The sequence below is a fragment of the Humulus lupulus genome, chromosome 8, assembly GCF_963169125.1.
Source record: "Humulus lupulus chromosome 8, drHumLupu1.1, whole genome shotgun sequence".
NCBI lineage: Eukaryota > Viridiplantae > Streptophyta > Magnoliopsida > Rosales > Cannabaceae > Humulus > Humulus lupulus.
Window position 1 is genome coordinate 117,401,818 of NC_084800.1, and position 15,709 is coordinate 117,417,526.

A 15,709-nucleotide genomic window follows, 5' to 3' on the forward strand; every position below is an offset into this window, starting at 1 on the left:
AGATTACTATAAAATTGAGACATGGAGGGCCTCTTACAAAGAATCTATATGTAACGACCCAAATTAGCTAACAAGGCTTAAGGGCCTTGATTAGCGTGCCAGGAGGGCATGATGGGATTTATGCGTGACTTTGATGAGTTAAATGCATGATCATGATTTAAAGCATGTTATATGACTATTTGTTTATCTGAGATGCATGACTATGTATATTAGTATGCATGTAGGCCCGGATCGTGTTAGAAGGGCATAACTGTAATCTTGGCCATGTTGGGCATAACTGCATTGATATGCGATAATTGTATTATGTGAATCGTACCACGTGTGTGTGGTGTTTTTATTGTGATGCACGTGCCGAGACGGTCCTAGAGAGCAAATTAACTTAAAAGTCACAACGGGATTTCTATACCCGGCTCGGGAGGAGCCTAGGGGTAATTCGGGGATTTTGTAACATAGTTCTTGAGAGATTTTGGTAACTTGTGTAGCTGTTAGTAACCATAGAGTGTAACAAGTTTTGATGGTAAAATGGTAGAATTGTAATGGATAGGAAATGACAAGTAAGCCCTTGAGGTTTAGTTAGGAAAGGATAGGCAAGGAGGGGTAATGTGGTCATTTGGCAAGGGTAATAGACAAATTTCTGCTGGGTTATATGGGGTGAACAGTTTGGCATTTATCCATTTTGGAGGTTTTGTTTAAAATTTAGAAGAAGAAAGCTAGAAGGAGACCTAGGGCAAGAAGAAGAAGAAGGAGAAGAAGAGGAGTGAAGGAGCTGAAACTTGAGACTTAGGAGATGAATCAAGGATGCATAGGGTTGGATTCTTCATTCAAGGTAAGGATTCTAAGTAAATTTAAGGCTTGTTTCTGTTATGGTTTGAGGAATTTAAGCATGGTTTAAGTTTGGTTTTGGGTTTTATATTTTCTGAAGTTGAAAATCAAAGATGTGGATTTTGGGGATTTGATTGTGTGTTTGGGTTTCTTTGATTGTGTTTCTGAGTTGTTAAATGGTCTATGTGGGGTTTTGAATTGATTTTGGGGCTTAGGTGTGAGTTTGGGGATGATTTGGGAGTGTTTTGGATGATGAAATGCAGAGGAAAAACCCAGTTTTTCTGGGTTCGCGAAGGAGCGCCACGGCCCTGTTCTTGGGCGCCGCGGTGCGAGGCTGTTTTCAGTCAGGGGAGCTTTCTGACTTTGCTGGGCGCCACGGCCCTTGCGGGTAGCGCCGTGACGCTACGCCTTTTTCAGGATGGGAAATTTTGCATTTTTGGGCATTTGTTCCAGGGGCTCGGGGGATGTTTCTGATGAATTGTTTTAGGAATTTGGGAGTCCCGAGAGTGTGGGATTGGTCCCGGGAAGTGGTTTTGAATTGATTAGTATTAAAGGATGTTCTATGTGTGTTGTGACTAGGCTATTGGAGAGGCTCGTGCTAGAGGACCGTGCTCGTGACTTTGGTGCATTGTGAAGCTCGGGATGCAGGTAAGAAAACTTTAACACCCGCAGGATAGGGCATGGGCCCATAGTATGATTGCGGGGCGCGACCCTATGTTGCATGTTGCATGATGAGATGATTGCAGGGCATGGCCCTATATTGCATCACATGTTAGGGTGCAGACTTAAATGAATTAATATTTGATTGCATGTTGTTGTGTTATATTATATGTGTGATTATAATGGAATGAACGGCAAGGGTCGAGAGCGGCGTAGGCCGGGTACGGCGGCGGGGCCGGAAGTAACACCTAGCACATGGGATGCTATAGTCAGGGCGGGGCCCGGTGGATACATGTGTTATGCTATATTCAGGGTGGGACCCAAGGGATACATGAGTTATCCTCGCGGTGAGAACCGATACCCCAGGCTTCGGTAAGGCTCTGGGGCGGCTTGGCCGTGTTTGCTTAGTCTAATGGTTGACTTGTTTATCTGTGGATTATCTGTTATGATAAACTGTATAAACTACATATGTTATGTTCTGCATGAGTTTTCTTGCTGGGCTTCGGCTCACGGGTGCTCTGTGTTGCAGGTAAGGGCAATGACTGAGTCAGCCAACCATGAGTACGGAGAGCGTGAAGCGACGCGTACATGTTTGGCCTGCCCGACTGCTTTGGTTGGGGGTTTATTTGAAAATGGCTGTAATAATCTATGATTTTTAGAACTGATCAACTGTAAACTTATTTCAAGATGTAAATAGTTTTCAAATCTTACTTTGGGATCCCAATTGTTTAATACTAGAAGTTTTTATTAAGTCAACGCACTTTCAAAGATTACAGCCTTAACTTTTTATTAGATACACTTTTGTTTCAAAACCTCGGTTAGCGAGTTTATTGCACTGTTTTGTCTTAAAACTCACTTAGTAACGGCTCTAAGGAAGTAGGGCGTTACAACTTGGTATCAGAGCGAGCCAAGGTTTATTGGTTCTGGAGATTGACCGAACATGTACGCTCGCTGTCAGTGACAAGCTCGACTCAGGGTTGGTTGGTATGAATGATTAATATGCTTGAATATATGTTTGATTGCCCTGTTTGCCTGCTTATCTATATGGAGCATGAGAAATGAGTTGACATATACAGGAGATACTGTTGGGCTGGGCCCTTGACTATTGCATGTTGAGATTGATGCGTGCTGAATAACATTATTATGCATATGAATGAATATTGGCATAATGGTTCGCATATTGAGTTTATGTGGTTGATTGGCTGAATTGAATTCGTATGTTATATCCGTATATTTGCTTGTATGAAGCATGTTGAGATCTGGGTATGCTTGGTGATGATAAAATCTGGTAGCTAAATGTATGACATTTTGGATTTGGCCGAGTATAGGCTTGTGTGTGCATTATACCTGTGGATATTTGGATCTAGTTGTGGGTTGGTTCAGGGTATGAACCTCAGAGTTCAGGAGTTGGGTCGGTTTTGACAGGTGAACTCGAGTTGTCTGTTCCTAGAAGGGTTTGGGGACCTGATATTGTGTTGAGAGGGAGATTCTAGATATAAGTTGGAGTTGAGATCTCCAGTTATCCCTGAAAGCAGCAGCAGAAAGTCACTAGTGTGTGAGTAAGCTGTGGAGTTTGTTAGTTGAGATGGGATAGAAGAACAACGGATTTCTCTGGGGAAATAGCTGATTTAGATGTTTCAACAGTAAGGTTACCAGTGTTGGTTTACTGTGAGGTATGGACAGATAAGGGTATTATATGAAAGGCTTAAAGGGTGTTATCCTCGGGTTTTGAGGAGAGTTCGGACTGACAAGGAGTTGATCAATAGACGGGCAGAGTTAATTCCACCCTTGGCTAAGAGGATGAGATATCCTGATTAGAGGGTTGTGTCAAATGTTGAGGCAGGGAGATGCCTGGAAATGGTACTCGGGCTGAGGTACTGGCTTAATGGGTTGGCAAGAACCTAGATGATGGATGGTTAGAAGAGGTTATAAAGGCATGATCTGAACTGTGGAAAGTGGAGGCCTTATAAGTTTGGTTTGGACTGATAGGGTAACAATAGTGTAAATTAATGGGTTTGGTGAATCAGGTAATTCATTCTGGGAAGTTATACTGACGGATGTATCCGGAATTGATGGCGACCCATTTAAGGATATGAGATCTGGAATAGTCTAAGGTATTTGGGCCGCTCTGATGTAAGGACTTATCGTCTGTATGTGGATGGCGGAGAGGGCCATATTGTTCGAGGAACTAATGGTTGATGTTTAGAGCATGAGTGCTGGAGCCGCATATGGCGGTGCTTCCTTTGATGGAAATTAGTAAAGATAGATTTGTGATAATCGAGTTAAAGGAACCCCGGATAGTTCTATGGCTTCTGGTTTGCCAGAAAGGGGGGAAAAGTCTGATTGATAAGGTGGTACTTTTATTGGTAGAACGCAGCAAGGACGGATTCTCAATTGTTGAGGTAGAAAGACCCTAGACAGTGCTTGGGCACCTAGATTGAGATTGGAAAGAAGTCTGATTGAAAGGTAGTTATCAAGGTGGTGACAAGAACCAGAGAGGTTATTTAGTATACATGAGGGAAAGGATGCCACCTGAGAGGAGGTCAGGTGAGGGCATGACTTCTGCATAGAATGACTCGATATGTTAGGATGGATTTCCCATGGTGAGGGAACGGAGAACTGGAATGCGTCGATACATTCAAAGTTCGAGGCTGAGTCCTCAAGAATGAGTATTTAACTGAATGGTTTATGCTTTGGTCATGTAACGAACTGGAAGAACTCGGTGTTGAGAATGTTCAGAGAGGGAGTTAGACATAGAGGGTTGCCTCAAGGGTGCCATATGAGAGGCTGAGGATGGTAATACTTATTGAGAATGAATTAGAAACTTTTGGCTGATGAATTGGGAAGCAAGTGATTTTGAACTCATAGTGAGAAAGTTAATCAGTTAAGGAATAACCATGGATTGTAAAGGATATCATCTGGAGAATGTTAGTGAGAATGAATGGAAACTGAGTTGACCAGTGGGAAAATTATATGGGTATGTAAAGAAAGATTAGGGGGTACTTCAAAGTCGGACTACAGATAGGATTGGTATAAGGAACGATGTAAAAGACGGTTATGGCTGAGAGAAAATCTATTGAAGCAATCGAAGGAATTTGACCTTGGATTAGCCAGAGTGTTATACTGCGGGGATTGTTAGCATCGTCGGGTTAGAATGAAAAGTACAATGTTGGATACAAGATAGGACGATGTCTCCAAGAGTTGATCTATGACCTGGTTATTACCAGTTGGAAACCAAGGACAGAGACATTTCGTGAATTGTCTAGTCTACACCGGGTTGGGTGTGAGGAGTTGGTAACAAAGATTCTAGAATGGTTCAAGCTACAGCAGCACAGGTAAGTTCTTTAAGCTGAGAATGCGTGAACGGTATGGACAAGTCCCCTTCAAGCTCACGAGCAGTGCATGCGGATTACTCCCAGACGGAAATGGTGAGCAATGATTATGCGGAAGACGTTTGTATCCAGAAGGTGGAGTCTCAGGTAAGGTTCTATGGAGTGTTAGTTTGGGTGTCGTCAAGAGTACTCAGGTTAGAGCTACAAGAAGAAAGGACAGGTATGAGAAGATTTGATCTGAAGTCACAAAGAAGCTAATGAAGAACGTTTGAAGAACAGAAAGCATCTCAGGATTGGTAAGCGCGTCATCTACTGCATAAGCACCTCCGGAGATAACTACATCAGAGATGAGGAGAACAGTAAAACTTGAGGTTAGACGGACTGAGTGGCGTCAAAGCAGAAAGAAATTCAGAAGACAAGGTAAGATTTGATTGGTTGCGGACGATGATGGAATGTGTGTGTTATGGTTAAGTAAAGAGTGATTAGATAAAGGACTTGATCTATGATGAGGGTATGGAATTGTGGGAGTGCATCACGGATTGTGCACGCCCAGGCGCAATTGGAGCGAGGGTGGATTGAACCTTGCGGGAGGTGACTGAATGGATCATGGTTGATACACTTGGAACGTTAAGCCGACTGTTGTGCATGGCATAAGGTACTTAAGTCTTGGATATTAGTAAGAAAGGTTAACGTGAGACACAGATGTGGTGAAAAGTAACAGACGGATGATCGGTGTCTGAAATCCTCGATTGAGCGAGGGGAGATATAATTGGAGGCAGAACTCCTAACTGAGAGGTGTGTGTCAGTCAAGGAATAGCGCCATAGACTGTTATAGAGTGGACAAGGCAACGACTGAGATTGGCGTAACGCTAGTAGGTATGATTAGCTGGTGAGTGTCACTGAGCTATGGAATCCGAAGTGTCGGCTTTGGTTGAAGCAGGGAAGGACCCTGCTAAGGTGGTACAAGTTAGGATACCAGGAATGGATGAAGGATCCAATTAGATTTAGTTTAAGAATGAGAATTCTGAATGGACATCATTCCACCTCCTAGGGTACGTCGTACCGAGAGGGTCGAGTGGGTGACAGAATCGAGTGTTTTCCTTTGGACCCTGAAGGGTGAGGTGATGTGGTGGTGTATCATGGGAATAGACCACTTTAGACCTTGAGTAATGTGTTTGGACATGAAAAGTTTTAACTCAGTTGAGGGAGTTAATGTTGTTGGGTCAAGTGATCTGGTTTCAGGATAGAACGTCGATGATACTGAATTGAGGCCCTATAGTATTTTAAATTGATGGAATGGATTAGAGAACGAAAAGAACAGAGTGGGAACTTGGAACTATCAGTTGATTGCAAGTGGAGTGGCAGTTTGAAAGTTTTTTCGGATATCTTGAAGAATTGAGCGCTGAGTGGGCGAATACTTGAGGTATTAAGGGAAGTGTAATCCCTGGTAAGTTAGTCGTGGTGGCAGTTGCTGGTGTCTTGTTAACGTAACGCGACCTAGGGCTTGATAAGAGGTGGAGGATAGTGAATACTACAGGTTGGCTTTAGTTCAGAGAGAAAGCCAAGGAGGTCGTTGAAACTTCTTAAGGCAGGAGTGTCTGCCTATTTGAAAGAATAAAGAGCTGGTAAATTGTTAAGTTATGAGGAAATAAAGTTCCGGAAGGAGAGAGTTACATCTCTGCGTAATAACAGACGAGGATCTGTAAGGTGTTCAGAGAAAGAAGGAAGAGTTCTGACTCTTAATTCAACATAAAATTCTGAAGTTTTACTAAGGGTTAGGCTAGTGGGGCCTACAAGCTGATCCCACCTAGTGGAGGTGATGGCTTTTGAGTATCTTTGGAATCAGGAATAAGACAATGAATTGGTCATTATAATCTAGGCAGACCCTGAGGCTTCAGCAGGGTTGCGGTGTAAGCAAGAAGCTATCGAGAGCATGGCTATTAGACAAAATCTTGAGGGGCAAGATTGTTACTCTTGTGAGAGTGTCATTGAAAAGTAAAGTAAAGGCGGTGGGCCTTGGAAATTATGGTCAGAGTTGCGGGTTTACTGACTGATGTGTTGGATAAATTTCGAGGACGAAATTTTTATGAGGAGGGGATAGTTGTAACGACCCAAATTAGCTAACAAGGCTTAAGGGCCTTGATTAGCGTGCCAGGAGGGCATGATGGGATTTATGCGTGACTTTGATGAGTTAAATGCATGATCATGATTTAAAGCATGTTATATGACTATTTGTTTATCTGAGATGCATGACTATGTATATTAGTATGCATGTAGGCCCGGATCGTGTTAGAAGGGCATAACTGTAATCTTGGCCATGTTGGGCATAACTGCATTGATATGCGATAATTGTATTATGTGAATCGTACCACGTGTGTGTGGTGTTTTTATTGTGATGCACGTGCCGAGACGGTCCTAGAGAGCAAATTAACTTAAAAGTCACAACGGGATTTCTATACCCGGCTCGGGAGGAGCCTAGGGGTAATTCGGGGATTTTGTAACATAGTTCTTGAGAGATTTTGGTAACTTGTGTAGCTGTTAGTAACCATAGAGTGTAACAAGTTTTGATGGTAAAATGGTAGAATTGTAATGGATAGGAAATGACAAGTAAGCCCTTGAGGTTTAGTTAGGAAAGGATAGGCAAGGAGGGGTAATGTGGTCATTTGGCAAGGGTAATAGACAAATTTCTGCTGGGTTATATGGGGTGAACAGTTTGGCATTTATCCATTTTGGAGGTTTTGTTTAAAATTTAGAAGAAGAAAGCTAGAAGGAGACCTAGGGCAAGAAGAAGAAGAAGGAGAAGAAGAGGAGTGAAGGAGCTGAAACTTGAGACTTAGGAGATGAATCAAGGATGCATAGGGTTGGATTCTTCATTCAAGGTAAGGATTCTAAGTAAATTTAAGGCTTGTTTCTGTTATGGTTTGAGGAATTTAAGCATGGTTTAAGTTTGGTTTTGGGTTTTATATTTTCTGAAGTTGAAAATCAAAGATGTGGATTTTGGGGATTTGATTGTGTGTTTGGGTTTCTTTGATTGTGTTTCTGAGTTGTTAAATGGTCTATGTGGGGTTTTGAATTGATTTTGGGGCTTAGGTGTGAGTTTGGGGATGATTTGGGAGTGTTTTGGATGATGAAATGCAGAGGAAAAACCCAGTTTTTCTGGGTTCGCGAAGGAGCGCCACGGCCCTGTTCTTGGGCGCCGTGGCGCGAGGCTGTTTTCAGTCAGGGGAGCTTTCTGACTTTGCTGGGCGCCATGGCCCTTGCGGGTAGCACCGCGGCGCTACGCCTTTTTCAGGATGGGAAATTTTGCATTTTTGGGCATTTGTTCCAGGGGCTCGGGGGATGTTTCTGATGAATTGTTTTAGGAATTTGGGAGTCCCGAGAGTGTGGGATTGGTCCCGGGAAGTGGTTATGAATTGATTAGTATTAAAGGATGTTCTATGTGTGTTGTGACTAGGCTATTGGAGAGGCTCGTGCTAGAGGACCGTGCTCGTGACTTTGGTGCATTGTGAAGCTCGGGATGCAGGTAAGAAAACTATAACACCCGCAGGATAGGGCATGGGCCCATAGTATGATTGCGGGGCGCGGCCCTATGTTGCATGTTGCATGATGAGATGATTGCAAGGCATGGCCCTATATTGCATCACATGTTAGGGTGCAGACTTAAATGAATTAATATTTGATTGCATGTTGTTGTGTTATATTATATGTGTGATTATAATGGAATGAACGGCAAGGGTCGAGAGCGGCGTAGGCCGGGTACGGCGGCGGGGCCGGAAATAACACCTAGCACATGGGATGCTATAGTCAGGGCGGGGCCCGGTGGATACATGTGTTATGCTATATTCAGGGTGGGACCCAAGGGATACATGAGTTATCCTCGCGGTGAGAACCGATACCCCAGGCTTCGGTAAGGCTCTGGGGCGGCTTGGCCGTGTTTGCTTAGTCTAATGGTTGACTTGTTTATCTGTGGATTATCTGTTATGATAAACTGTATAAACTACATATGTTATGTTCTGCATGAGTTTTCTTGCTGGGCTTCGGCTCACGGGTGCTCTGTGTTGCAGGTAAGGGCAATGATTGAGTCAGCCAACCATGAGTACGGAGAGCGTGAAGCGACGCGTACATGTTTGGCCTGCCCGACTGCTTTGGTTGGGGGTTTATTTGAAAATGGCTGTAATAATCTATGATTTTTAGAACTGATCAACTGTAAACTTATTTCAAGATGTAAATAGTTTTCAAATCTTACTTTGGGATCCCAATTGTTTAATACTAGAAGTTTTTATTAAGTCAACGCACTTTCAAAGATTACAGCCTTAACTTTTTATTAGATACACTTTTGTTTCAAAACCTCGGTTAGCGAGTTCATTGCACTGTTTTGTCTTAAAACTCACTTAGTAACGGCTCTAAGGAAGTAGGGCGTTACACTATATATCCTATTGGTAACGAAGAAGAGTGGATTGTTCCACATAACATTATGACAATAAAAGTGAGAACACCTGCGAAAAAAAATCTGGTTGGTCGTCCAAAGAAGAAACAACGTAGGCCTAAGAAGAAACACCATCCTTCCAATGGAGAGAAAGTGATTGCAGAACGCAAGTGCAACATATGTGTAGGTCTGGGCCATAATAGGGCAACTTGTAAAGTCGAGTTTGAAATTTATGGCATCGATGTTAAACTTTTTATTTGGGTACTAATGGTCTTTGTTAATCTTTTTATTTGTGTATTATTGGACTTTTTTATTCTTTTTATTTGTGTACTAATGGACTTTGTTAATCTGTTTATTTGTGTTCTATTATCATCTTACCATATCCATACCATCGATGTGGCATCGAAATACCATCGATGTGGCATCGACATGTATAAATTCATTGTTCTTTAATCATCAAGCCACAAGCATCGATGTGGCATTGGAATACCATCAATATGTCATCGAAATGGAAGGATCCAATTTTTAAGGAAGGTATGCCATTGATATGCCATCGAAACGACATTGATGTGGCATCGACATGTATAAATTCATTGTTCTTTAATCATCTAGCCATAAGCATCGATGTGTCATCGAAATACCATCGATATGGCATCAAAATGGAAGGATCCTGTTTTTCAAGAAGGTAAGCCATCGATATGCCATCGAAACGACATCGATGTGGCATCGACATGTATAAATTCATTGTTCTTTAATCATCTAGCCATAAGCATCGATGTGGCATTGAAATACCATCGATGTGACATCAAAATGGAAGGATCCAATTTTAAGGAAGGTCTGCCATCGAAACGGCATCGATGTGGCATCGACATGTATAAATTCATTGTTCTTTAATTATCTAGCCATAAGCATCGATGCGACATCGAAATGGAAGGATCCAGTTTTAAGGTAGGTCTGCCATTGATATGCCATCAAAACGGCATCGATGTGGCATCGACATGTATAAATTCATTGTTCTTTAATCATCTAGCCATAAGCATCGATGTGGCATCGAAATGGAAATGATCCAGTTTTTAAGGAAGGTATGCCATCGGTATTCCATCGAAACGACATCGATGTGGCATCAGCATGTATAAATTCATTGTTCTTTAATCATCTATCCATGACCATCGATGTGGCATTGAAATGGAAGGATCCAATTTTAATCACAAAATATACTATTGTGTAGCCATCGAAATGACATTGTTTATATACAAAACTAAGGAGAAATCAAAATAAATGTTCTAACATATAGAAAAAGTCAAGGGTACACATTCTCGTAAAAAATGTTGATGCATAATTTATCCCTGAAGTACTGAACGTGGTCCTCGATGGCATACGATAAAGGAATGTCTCCAAGAATAAACTCCAAGTGCTTGATGGCGAATACGCCGCAATCTCCACTGAAACCAAGAAATCACATTTGTGAGTTTATTGAAAATTAAAGGAGAACAATGTTATGAAAAATTGAAGTTAGTACGTCTAAATACTTGGTTCTAGACTGTGGGACAATATCAGTGGACATGCGCCGCCAATCAAAGTTTGGAACGGTGATCTTTGGTCTAGTTATTTTCAACTTGGGGTGTCCCTTAAACATACCAAAAGCGTCGAGTAAAGATGGAAGCACCCTAGTCCAAGGCTCGATCAACTCAGCCAACTTATCATGGCTAAAGTTGGAATGATTTGAGTCGAATACAGTGATCATCCAATCAGTGAAATTTATCTCGCAAAGGACCCAATGACGATTTTCCAAGCACCAATGGAAGTAGACCTCGTTGCAATCACCCCAAGGCTTTTTTTATTTTTTAGCATCTCCTTTCGTGAAATTAAGAATGTTCTCATCCCATTGGTAAGTCTTGTTTTTGTTCTTGAAGTATTCATATCTAGTAGGAATATACTGTGCAAATGATGAATCAAGTATGGTGGCTTTCATGGGGTACGTCTTCGGCAACTCAAAAAGACGTCTTCGTATAAGATAATTCGCAGCGTCGAAATGCTGCAAATAAATAAAGTATCATTAAAATAGAGTATTGTTAAAATGAGATGAATGTGTTTACTGCAAATATAAAAGACTTACAGTTTCTTCCAACCATTCTTTTGCTACCTTCAACTTCAGGAACCAAATAGGGGTGCCATCACAACCTTCCAAATTCCTCGGTCTACTATTGTCAATCTCACCGAGTACCCATCGGTCAAAAGTTGTCAACATATCTTGATCCAACACCTTTAAATGATGGATCATAACTGGGTCCTTGAACTTTGGTTTCTTGGTTGCTGGAGTATAGTCCTCGTACCTTACTGGTCTCTGTCTAGTGCGCTTACCTGCAATGGGAGCAATTAGTATACAATCTCTTTAAAACATGTAATAACTCATGGATTAGTAGTACCTAAGACCGTCTGCACTGGTTGGGGAGGTGTGGCTTCTCTGTCGAGGCATCCTCCACAAATATGCCAGCCTCCATGGCAATCTCAGCCACCACAGCAGCCTCTGCCTTAGGATCGTAAGGTCTTCCATCCTCTAGTGCAGGCTGGATCATATCCTGTAGCATCGCATACCTAGGAGAATCACCCTTTTTCCTATGATATATGGTACCGAAGAAGTCTCGCTCGTCTAGTCGAGGCCTTAGGATAAAAATGCATGATAACTATAATGGAAACAAAACAAGCAAATTCAAAACGACATAAGTTGATTAGTATAATTTAAATTTTTTTGAATTATTTAAATTTAAAATAATGTACACGTCTCCTTGCAAGTACATCCTTCACATGCGAATGCTTTGGCTGGCCTATGCTCTCCCACTGTAGCATCCTAGGGAACTTTAATTCACATGGCTTGGCGTATTCCTTCTGTAAATCAAGAATCGTCTCGTATGCCTAATATTGCAAGGCTTGTGGATACCCCTTGCAAGTGTACTTTGCCTCCACCTGAACACCCTTAGAAGACACTCCACCTCAGTGGTCTTCTTCGCCTTCTTACCAGGTATTGTAGCACCAATCTCTTTCATATCTCTACTGAGTTGTTTCACAGTTGTATCGAATGAAAGGGATCCCCATGGATACTTCTCAAAATAATATAAATCCTCGACCATCAACAATGAATCTTGCCAAATAGCATTGTTGTTCTCAGCGGCCAATAGTATCCCTTCCACAAAGTAAACCAAACTGAGCTTGTACAAATCATCAGGTACATCGCACATACTAAAAGTTCGTTCCAACATATTGAACCTAATGTCTTTCTCGGGTTCTACATTGAAATATGTATCAAGTAGGCAGGAGGATGTAAGGTGAGGTTGAATGTCAGCGGCAAGTGGTGGACAGGAGCAGCTCAGGCCAGTCATAATGGCAAACTCGTGCACCCCAAACTTACATAAGTTTGGGCCCATCAAGAAGTGCACCTCAGCACCACACGGAGACTTCACCTTCTGCAAAAGCAGTGTGTGGACCAACGCCCCAAAGAACGAAAAAGCAGGGGTTGTGAAGAATGGTCCAAAAATAGACTCATTCACCTCCCCAACAATCCATGCTCCTCAAACCTTTTTTTCAATTTAGTTAACCTCCCGGAACCCCTATAGGTCATATGACCGACATAATGATCCTCTATAGGGATCTCAAGCGGTGTGGAATCTACAAAATATCCAAAAAATAAACAGAGAATTAGTTGAATTTACAAAAAAATACTCAGCCTGCTGTTGTCATCGAAATTCCATCGAATTACCATAGATTTGGCATCGAAGCAAAAAGCCAAAATCAACATATACAAGTATGCATCGAAACAACATCGAAATACTATCGATATACCATCGAAACTGATTTTATAAATAAACAAAAAAACTATCGAAATGGCATCGAAATACATTTAACAAATAAAAACTGACTAAGCCACCCTCGAATCAACATCGAAATAACATTGAAATTGCATCGATTATATACAGATAAAATAAACAAACAATGCATCGATATGCCATCGAGATAGCATCGAATATCTTTCAAGTAGATAACATATAAAATCCATCAACATCGCATCGACTTAACATCGAATCATCACCATGAAATAATGTGCTCGAACAACCATCGAAATGGCATCGACAAAGCATCAAAATTAATAGATTTATCAAAATATATAACTAAAACCAAGAAAGCATCGAAATACCATCGAACTAGAATCGAAATTGCGTCGACATATCATCGAAATTTCATTGATTTTATACAAAAAAAAAAAAACTGAAAACCAAACAAGCATCAAAATGGCATCGATATACCATCGATTGTGCATCGATTGACTATCGCTTTCATTTAATGGTCCACCAAAATACCATCGATGACACAACATTTCAATTATTTAAAAATATACACATGCACTGAATGTCATCGAATTACCATCGATTAAGCATCGAAATGGCATTGATGTGGGATCGAATGAACATCGACCCATAAAATTTTTGCAGAACGTAAACCCAATCTTCCAAAACGATGCACATAGAATCAAACTCATTTAAAGCTACATTTTTGCAAAATAGAAATTAAAATCAAACCCTTTTCATCGATTTTATACATTACGATTCAATTTTTTTTAAAAAAAAAAACATAAAAACTGACCTTATTGTGGCAGACGATGGAGAAGATGGTAGCGACAGCGACAATGGAGAAGATGGTGGCCTAAGAGAGTTTCGCCTGAGAGATAGTGAGAATGTGAGGTTTGAGAGAAAATTTCACTGAGAGAGAAATGAGAAAATATGGCTGGGATGGGAGTGTTTAATGGTAGGGGTGTTTTTGTCCAAAAAATTAGAAATGTCATATGTTTGGGATAGTAAGTTATGTTGGCATTTTAAAAAAATTAGCTATGTTATAGGGCATATAGTGTAAAATTTCTCTTTTTGAATTACTAGTCAGAATAAGTACAAATTTACCCATTGTAAAAATAGGAAAATTTTAATATAGGGACATATGTTTTGCTTGTATATAGGGCCATAATCCTCTATTTGCGCCACGGCGCCCCCACAATTAGAGCCACAACCCTCTCTAAGTCAAAAAGCCCAGCTCTCTATTTCTCTGGACATGCGTCGTGACACTGAGGCGATTCAGTAAATCCTCAAGGCCTCCTGAGTTCATGCGGGCCGCAGCGCTCAAGAACAGCGTTGCGATGCAACCTCGCGAAGCCAGAATTTCCTGCATTTTTTCTGATTTCTAAACCTTTGTAAATCAATTCAAACATGTTCTAATGCCAGAATTAAGCCTCAAATCACTTACACTATACTCAGAGCAGTACATAAACCCAAAGAAACTGAACAAAACCTCATCACACTCAAGATTCAATCATCTAAGTCCTAAACCCCAAAACTCTAAAAAAAATAGAGAAATTTAGTAAAACACTTGCACAAAATCTTACCTCTGTGACGAATTCAACCTTGAGCTAGTTCCCCAGTACTTCTAGCTTGCTTTCCCTAAATCCCCAACCTCAATTCCTCAATTTCTGGGCAATTTTCTTCAAAATTCTCAAAACTTCTCCAAGGACCAAGAGAGAGAGAGAAGAACGTGAGAGAGAGAGTGAGCTAAGAGATTGATTGAGTTTTTGGTTGGTTCATGGTTACCTAAGGCTATCCTACCCACCAAAAGACCAACATGCCCCTAGATAAATGCCTAGCCCTTCTAACACCACCAAGGGAAATTCCGTCATTTGCACCATTCCCACTAATTCTACGAATATTCATATAAATCCCCAATTAATTCCAACATACCCAAATGATCACTAAATAATCACTTGTTACCCAGTAACCTCGAACACGTACTATATTCCCATAATACCCCTAACCTCACCCCGAGTCGGGCATTCGACCTCGTTGTGACTATTTTGCTATTCCGATCCCTAGGATAGTCTCGGATCACACATCATAAACATATCACCACAATCTTGTGGTATCAAGCATAACATACATATAATTCACATTTATGCCCTCAACGGGCCAAAATTACAAATATGTCCCTACCATGGTTTTAAAAAACGGTTGAGGTGTACGCCTCGAGGTGAGGCGGTAAAAAAACACCTCTGAGGCGCCGCCTCATAGAGTGGCAGTGAGGCGCACGCCTCACGTGGGTGAGGCGGACTGAGGCGACCGTGTCTGAGGCGTATGCCTCATGGTTTTGCTCTTTTTTGGCTGTTTTATTGCCTCACACGTGAGGCTTTTTTTAAAATAGTGTTTTGGGATTTTTTTTTTTAACTAAATGGGCTTAAAATTTGGGCTTATTTTATAAGATTTTAAGTTAAAAAAAACCCTAAGTTTCTTCTCTTTTCTGATTTCATAGCAATCCCACGGCAGCATCTCCCCTCTCTCTCTCTTTTCTTTCTCCTTCACAGCAGCATCTCCCCTCTCTCTAATTTCACAATAGCCTCTCTCCATCATCCCAGCTCTCCCTCACACTCTTCATTTCTCTC